The following is an 8,883-nucleotide window of genomic DNA, read 5'->3' on the forward strand; positions in this document are numbered from 1 at the left end:
ATAAGTGTCTCCAAACACTGAAAAATCATCCATAAAAACTTGCAAATTCTTCTCAACCATGTCTGTGAAAATAACTATCATACATCTTTGAAATGTAGCAGGTGCATTACATAAACAAAATCTCATGCGTCTAAATGCAATTGTACCATACGGACATGTGAATGTTGTTTTGTATTGATCCTCTGGTGCTACTGTGATCTGATTGTACCCTGAATACCCACAAGAAAATAGTAATAGTCTTGCCCTGCGAGTTTATCTAGCATTTGATCCAAGAACGATAAAGAAAAGTGATCTTTCCTAGTCGCCTTTTTCAACTTTTGGTAATCTATGCAAATTCTCCATCCTGTAACCATTCTGGTTGGTATTAACTCATTATTTTCATTCTCTATGACCGTAATACCTCCTTCCTTTGGCACACACTGGATCGGGCTTACCCATGAACTGTTTGAGATGGGGTAAATTATACCTGCACCCAACCACTTAATAATTTCTTTCTTTACCATGTCCTTGATAATATGGATCAGTCACTGTTGTCCATCAATCGTTCCTTTCTCACCATCTCCTAGGATAATTTTGTGTATGCACATGGATGAACTAATACCACAGATATTGGCTATGGTCCACCTGAGAGCGTTCTTGAATTGTTTAAGCACTACAATAAGTTTCTCCTCCTGTTCTTTAGTTAGCTGTGCTGAAATAATCACAGAAAAAGTCGAAGCATTACCTAAATAAATATATTTTAAGTGCGAGGGAAGTACCTTTAGTTCCAATTTAGGTGGCTTCTCGAATGACGCTTCTGGTTGAACATAATCTTTTCTTTCTAATTCCAAAGATTCAAAACGGGATTGCGAATTAAATCCCTTTTGGTTAGCTTCTAGCAAAGCTAAGTATTCCTTCCCTTCTTCATCATTTGGAGGGCCTGACATAAAAAATTATAGTAATGGGTCCTCAACAGAGTTGAGTTCCCATTCTTCAGCAAAATCTTTTAACTCAGATACTGTAGAATAATCATCAAATGTGTTAGGAAATTGCATAAACTTAAAAACATTAAAAGTTACCTGATCTTCCTGAACACACATGGTAAGCTTGTCCTTCTACACATCAACAAGGGTCATTCTAGTTGCTAGGAAAGGCCTTCTTAGGATTGTTGGCACCTTTTTATTTGCTTCAAAGTCTAAGATAACAAAGTCAACAGGAAAAATAAATTTATCTACACGTGCCAATACATCCTCGATTTTTCCTTCTGGATGTGGTAAGGATCGATCTGCTAACTGAAGTGTAACCGTAGTAGGTCTAACTTCATCTATCCCTAACTTCCTAAATATGGACATGGGCATCAAGTTGATGCTTGTACCCAAATAATATAATGCCTTGAAAAAATAAGTTGCTCCAATGTTGCAAGGCATTGTAAAACATCAGGGGTTTTTCATCTTTGGGGGTAGTTTATCTTGTAGATATGCACTGCATTCCTTCATCAAAGCTATTGTGTCAAATTCTCCAAGTCCCTGTTTCTTGGATAGGATATCCTTCATGAATTTGATGTAATTTGGCATTTGTTTAAGTGCTTCTACCAATAGAATGTTGAGATGAAGTTGCTTGGGTACGTCTAGGAATATTTTGAACTGGACTTCTTGCTTTTTCTTCTGAAGTCTTTGAGGGTAGGGTGGTGGAGGATTCTTAACTTGAGCTGGCTAATTCATATTTTGTGGCAATTTTTCATCTAATGGAGGTGTTAGTTTATCGGAATTGACTGGTTTAGAAGTTACCTTATTGGATTTTATAGGTTTTGGTTTTGGTGAAGCTGGATTTTCAACACTCGATTGGACTTCCAATTTATCTCGAGCATCAACTTCCTCTTCTTCAACTTCAACAATGTTAGGCTCTATCGTCTTTTCACTCCTTAGTGTTAATGCTTTACAATGCTCTTTTCCCAAATTTCTTAGATTCTCCATATCCCTAGGTAAAACACCTTGTGGTCGATTACTGAGTTCAGTTGCAAATTGACCCACTTGATTCTCCAAATTCCTTAAAGTGGCGTCATTCTTTGCCATATATGCCTTCAATAGGTTCTTTAGGCTAGTGGAAGGTTTAGCTTGAGTTTATTTCTGAACTTCCTGGTAAATATAGGTGGCTGGGTTGAACTAGGTTGTGCATAAGTGTTACTAGGTCCAACCCATTGGTTACTCTAAGAAAAATTAGGGTGGTTTCGCTAATATGGGTTATAAAAATTAGATTGCGGTCCTTTCCTTCCTCGGTTCTGGTTCTGGTTACCCATGTAGTAAACAAATTATGGGTTTGATGGACATTCTTTAAACAAGTGCCTTTCCACACAATAAACACAAGCTACATTGTTTAATTGATTCAGTGGCTGAACTGCAAAATTATTAAACCCATTAGTAGTAAAGTTTTTATGCATTGAGGATATCGATGAACCTGAGATGCGAGTGAAGTGAAAGCATCCACTTCATGTACTCTAGCGACTCGTCTTTCTGACGCTACTTGATTGGTTGGCCATTGATAATCATTGCTGGCAATCCTCTCAATGATTTCATAAGCCTCGTTATAAGACTTAAAAAGGAAATCACCATTAGTAGAAGTGTCTACTACCATCCTCATGTGAGCATTGAGACCATTATAGAACGTATCTAATTAGATGCAATGAAGGATTCCGTGATGAGGGCATCTTCGTAATAAATGTTTAAACCTTTCTACTAACTCTATCCATGTGGTAATGGAATCTATTGGCAATGAATTCATCCAGGCTCAAGCTCTGCCCCTTAGTGAATATGGGAACAACTTTAATCATAATGTATCTTCGAGCACTCTGGCTAACTTGAAGGAATCACTCACCTCCATAAACAATCTTAAGTGAAGGTGAGGATCTTCGATAGGCTTTCCACTGAATTGGCTTATTGTTTGAAGCATCTGGAACATGACTGGCTTCAAATCGAATTGTTGTGCCTCGATTTCGAGTCTCCTAATACCCGAATTAAGTTCATAAAACAATGGCACAATATATTGTCTTAGAGCTCTATCCCTATCATAAGTAATAAGGATAGGATTTTGAGCATGATTTGCTCCATTTCCTAGATGCTGATTTTCAAAGTATCTCTTCGGTCCTTCATTGAACAGCTTGTCTTCTTCTTTGTCAAAAAGTCCTTTAAATTTCAAGATCTACGAGGAGTAAGTTAATAATTCAATCAATGCTCATAAACACCTGAAAAAATCACAGAAAAATAATTAAATTAGAATTTAACAGAAAAATGAACCAAAATGCAAAATTAACAATTTCACAAATAGTGTATTTTAAAACAGTCGCCAAAAATTTGGAATGTCAGAAATGTGCAAGTGTACAAAACTGTAACAAGTAATAAAGTGAAGAGTAAATTTTGAGTTATCATACCCGCAGGGGCTGTGAAAGAAAATATTTATGAAGTGTAAAATTAAACACTTTGGTGAAGAAAAATCTGTTAATTTGAACAAGTGATTTAAAAACTAAAAATTAACTAAGAAATCTAAGAAAAATTAAAAGTAAAATTCCAATGCACGATTTGAAAAGACAAGTCTTAATCAAGATGACATAAATTTGTTAGATCAATTACATTCTTTAACTTAAAATTACTAAAGTCATGTCCATGTTGTTACGAATAATTTCACGACAACTTGGTATTTTGCTATCTAATGCACATACAAACTTACTAAACCAATTAATCTCTTGAACATATTACTATGTCAATTTCAAAAATTAATCAATTTCATAAGCAAGTATAAGATTAAGTGAAGTAAAATATATTTCTACATTGAAACAATTTAATCACAATAATCTTGCAAATTATGCAAGGCTAATGTATCGTTTAATACGTCACTAATTTAACCTTCACTAGCTTAGAAGATTAAACATGCACCAATTAAATACCATGTTAATTAATTACAATTTCAATATGATTAATAATTAATTCATTTGTTACCTTACAATTATAATGCAAGTATAACATAGGAATGATTTTATTTAATTGAACAAATTACCAAGGCCTAATAACACGATTATAATAATTTAAGTGGACAGAATGCAATCAGTCTAAGACAAATGAAACTTAAGTAATTTTAATTAAATCAAGAATAACAGCATAAAAAATATTCATGTTCATTCTCACAACATAAATAAGAAAAGTAAAGAGAAGGGAACTAGAAAGCAAATCCAGTATTTCTCTAAAGCCAGACTAGTGCGCTCCTTTCCTTGTCTACTTTTTTTGTCGATCCAAGGCCTTCATGAACACTTGAATGCTTCTACTCCAAGGTAGATGAAAGCTATTTTTAAAGAGGGAAATCGACAAGGGAATGAACAAGAAAAAGGGGAAAACAAAGAAGGGAATGAAAGAGAGAAAATGAGTGAAAGAGAGAGATGTGTGGGAATGAATGGTGTGTGAACTGAAGAAAGGAAGAGGGGTATTTAAAGGTGGGAATGACTGCTAAAAATAGCAAATAAATTTCAGCCATTCAAGCTCCCTTGGCCGAGCATGAATTAAGCAAGTTTGAATGTTTCAAACTTTGCTATATTTAGCTTAAGGCAAAAGCTGAGAGGCACAAAAAGAGGAGGGGTTTGAATAGCATTTAGGGGAAGCTCATGGGCTGATTTGCAAGTATGAAAATCAGCTCAAATCAACTGATTGGATTAACTATAAGGATGGTTTTGGGCTGCCCAATTTCTTGGTGGTTCAGTCCTCTATACTTAGCATATTGGGCCACTTTCTTCTTCAGGCTTTATATTAAATTTTGACCCAATTAATGTTGGATAAAAATTAAATATACAATACATATAATTATCATTATTGGACCGTCCTTGGCTAGAAATTAATTAAGCATGCTCGTGATTCACATGATGCAAAAATTACCCCAATGGTTTGAGCCTTTCGCGGTGTCTGCTGTGCCAGTTTTCATCTTTTGTGCAAAATTATCGAAAATAAACCAAATTTATGAAAATTTATTATAAAAATAATTAAAATTAAATATTTTAATAATTTAAGTGAAAATTAATTATTTTAAAATTAATGTATGAATTTCGACAAAAAAGTACTACGAAACTACATAAATTGGAGCTTAAAAGGTGCTAAAAAAGTTTATGTATTTTTGTGTTTCCAGTTACCATGTCTTGGCAGACTTTATTTGTTGCCATAGTTGAGCTATTGTCTCACACAATATAACCCCATGTTTATTGTCCGGGCATACTTTATTTGTTGCCATAGTCGAGCTATGGTCATATATAATAACCTCTTTCAGAGTGTCGCCCTGAAAGACCTATAAATCGTTTCCACGATGTCACTCCGAAAGACATGATTACCACTGTCGCGGTGCCGCTCCGTGGAGTTAATAAATCATCGTCATAGTGTTGCTCCAGTGAGCCAATGGATATCATTCCACGATGCTGCCTAACTTCCTTGAATTCCCAATTCAATCCACCCATTCGTCAAATATGCCAATTATTCCTATCTCTATCTACCTCAGCAAGGCAATTTCCTCCGTACTTCACATATAATATGAACATGCATTCCACATAAGAGTAAGGTGCTATTTATAAACACACAGTACGCCAAATATTCAAACACCATGGGGTAACCACCAGACAATCAACAATGATTATTACAAACATTCACATACTTTTACGAGGTTATGCATCCAGAACATACCCTTTCATCACTTTCATACACAATCATGGTATAGGACACAACTCAGAATAGACACGAATCTAATTCAACCGAAGACACTACATCATTGATCACCTAAAAGTAGAGTACAAAAACTCACCTTAAATCCTTTTTCTTTGTCAGCTTAGCTTGTCCCAACACCAGAGTCTCCTTCGTCTTGGAAACTAAGCATGATAACCATATATCAGTTAAATCGAAGGCATTTAAACCTTAAAACTCAGAACCCACTTTACAAGAAACTTAATAGGGAATCCTTACTTTTCCTCTCCCTTTCTCAAATCCTTGAGTATAGAAGGATTAGAAGGCTTATTGTTTTCACAATTCCTCAACTTTCAGCCTTCAATTCTCATAACTTCTACCCCCTGTAGAGCTCTCCTAAGTTCTCCTCTTCTTCAGAACAACCAAAGAAGACAATACAAGTAAGAAAAAATTTGTAGACAGAAATATGAGGAGGATTTTCTATCGCAAGAATATCCACTTTCACTTATATATAACTCCTATACACGGTCTCCCAATCTCTTTTAGCCAATCACTGGTAATCATTATGTCTCCAACTATGGAGCCATCCAGTTCCATCCTAACCAAACTAGAATTGAAACTTAACTATTTACCTAACAATCACAAATTTTTCCCAAAATTCCTAATAGAGTCTGTCAACTTACTATGCATTCAATTAAGTCCCAAAATTCCTTTAAATTAGAGTCTTTAAGGAAATCCGAGTGTGACATTTCAGCTGCTAGCGCACATGGTTCCCGAAATTCATACGTCTTGGACACATGCCTGTGTGGCTCACATGGTCGTGTAAAACTTTGTTGCCCATGTACAGCTTCCAAATTGCTCCAATGTTCTGATTTTCACTTGTTTTTCACTCCTATTGCTCCCAAGTGCTCTATTAAGCTTCAAAACATGAATTTAAAGGATTAAGAGTATATATTTCACAATTAATGTCACATAATCACCCAAAAATGCACTACGAATGAGGCTAAAAAATGTTACTTTTGACATTTATCACTCCCATTTTTCGAGCGGTGACCTGACCCATGGACAATTTTAATTATAATAAGAGATATAACAATTACATGATATTATAATGTTTAATCATTGATACACATATATAAATTATTAATATAGTAGGAGAGCTAACTTTCAAATGTATGAAAAGTATGAGAACTAAGAGCATACTTCAAATAGTTTAATAATAAACAATAATATATAATAATATGTAATATACATTGTACTACTTTTATATATAACTATTATTATATTATAGATTATAATAAAAGGTATAATATTCATGATATTATAATGTTTAATCATTGATGCATATATATAAACTATCAATATATTATATACTATATGATATTATATAACATTATTAATATAGTAGGAGGCTAACTTTCATATGTCTAAAAAGTATAAGGACTTAAAACATATTTCAACCAATATAATAAAACATAATAATTAATATATAACGTACTACTATTATATAAAACTAATATTATATCATATATTATAGTAAAAGACATAGTATTACATGATATTATAATGTCTAATCATTGAGGCATATATATAAAATATTAATCTATTATATATGATATGATATGATATAACATCATATAATATAATAGGAGGCTAACTTTTAAATGTAAGAAAAGTATAGCGACTTGGACGGCATTTCAACAACAACAACAACAATAAATATATTATGTCCTACTTTACTATTATAGTATGTGGTATAGTATTATATAATGAAATAATATATTTTATAAGTATTAATATTTGTATAACATTATTATTTTATAGATTATAATAAAAGATATAACATCAATAGTTGTGTATAATTTAGTATATTAAAATACATGTTTATAATTATAACTTGCAATGTATAAAGTATTATAAAATTTAATATTTTAATAAAATATTATTTTATTAAATTAAATGTTGAATTGAACTTTAACTTTTACAAATTGCATTTGGGTATTAGGTTTATTTTACTTTTATTTTGGACTTGAGATTTCAACTATAATTAGTTTATTTTGAGTTTGGGTAATAATGAGTGTATTATTTAGGTTTGAGCTTAGTATAATATATATGATTTTTTGAATAAATATTTTAGAATATAAGTATCGTGTTTATAAATTTAACAAGAAAGATTAAAATTTATTTAATTGTAAATATAATATAATAATGAACAATAAAAGATATTTTCGTTAATTCATATAATATTATCGAATAATTAAATTTTACATACAATAAGCACTTTAATTATTTTATATAAAATAACTTTGTTAAATATATATAATTTATGTTTTTTATAAGATAAATTTGAATTGCATCGTTATCGTATAAAAATAAAATGAATTATTAGTGTAAAACCTCAATCCCTAACTGGCAAATTTAGGCGTTACACTGAAAGCAAGCTTAAACTTGATTCGCTATTTTTTTAGTGGTTTTGACGTAGACTCTCTAAACTGGGGCGTTAACCTAAAATTTTGAATGACAGAACAATCAAATCAGTGATGTACCATGTAATATAAAACATAATTTAAAACGAACTTTCGACGGAAGCCTTATAAATGTTGACAGTTTTACTCAAAACACAAAAGTAGCTTTTTCATATATAAAAGTTTCTATTTCATCACTAGCACTCAAACATCATCCAAAACAGTTTGGCATATACGTGTAAAGATGGTCTCATAAACTTTTACTCATTTAAACTTAGCATATATCTTTTGGAATAGGTGACAATTCTCATAAAACATAGATAGAGCAAAAGATGTAAATTATTACAAAAGTTGGTTATGAAACATAACTACATGCCACCTGCCCAAAATGAAAGTATTTGCATGTTACAAGACAAACATATGCGAGGCTCACAACAAAGGCTGCTATTTTCTACCCGAGTCCCTTCCACGAGCCCTCAACGCAGGGATAACTCAACTTTTATATATATTTAAATAATAAGCTAGCAGGCTTCTTGTAGAAACATTTGGGCGTAAACACTCTTACATACAATAGTGGCAGATAGTAATCACTGGCAGATAGTATCCCCTAGTGGAATTTATTATTTGTCGAACATAGTTTGCAACTACTTTCTCGTAGAATAGTTTCATTAATATCAATAGAACATATACTTCACCTAAATGGACACAAAAGCTACAATCACTTACTCTATCATCCG

The sequence above is a fragment of the Gossypium raimondii genome, chromosome 6, assembly GCF_025698545.1.
Source record: "Gossypium raimondii isolate GPD5lz chromosome 6, ASM2569854v1, whole genome shotgun sequence".
In the NCBI taxonomy this organism is placed as follows: domain Eukaryota; kingdom Viridiplantae; phylum Streptophyta; class Magnoliopsida; order Malvales; family Malvaceae; genus Gossypium; species Gossypium raimondii.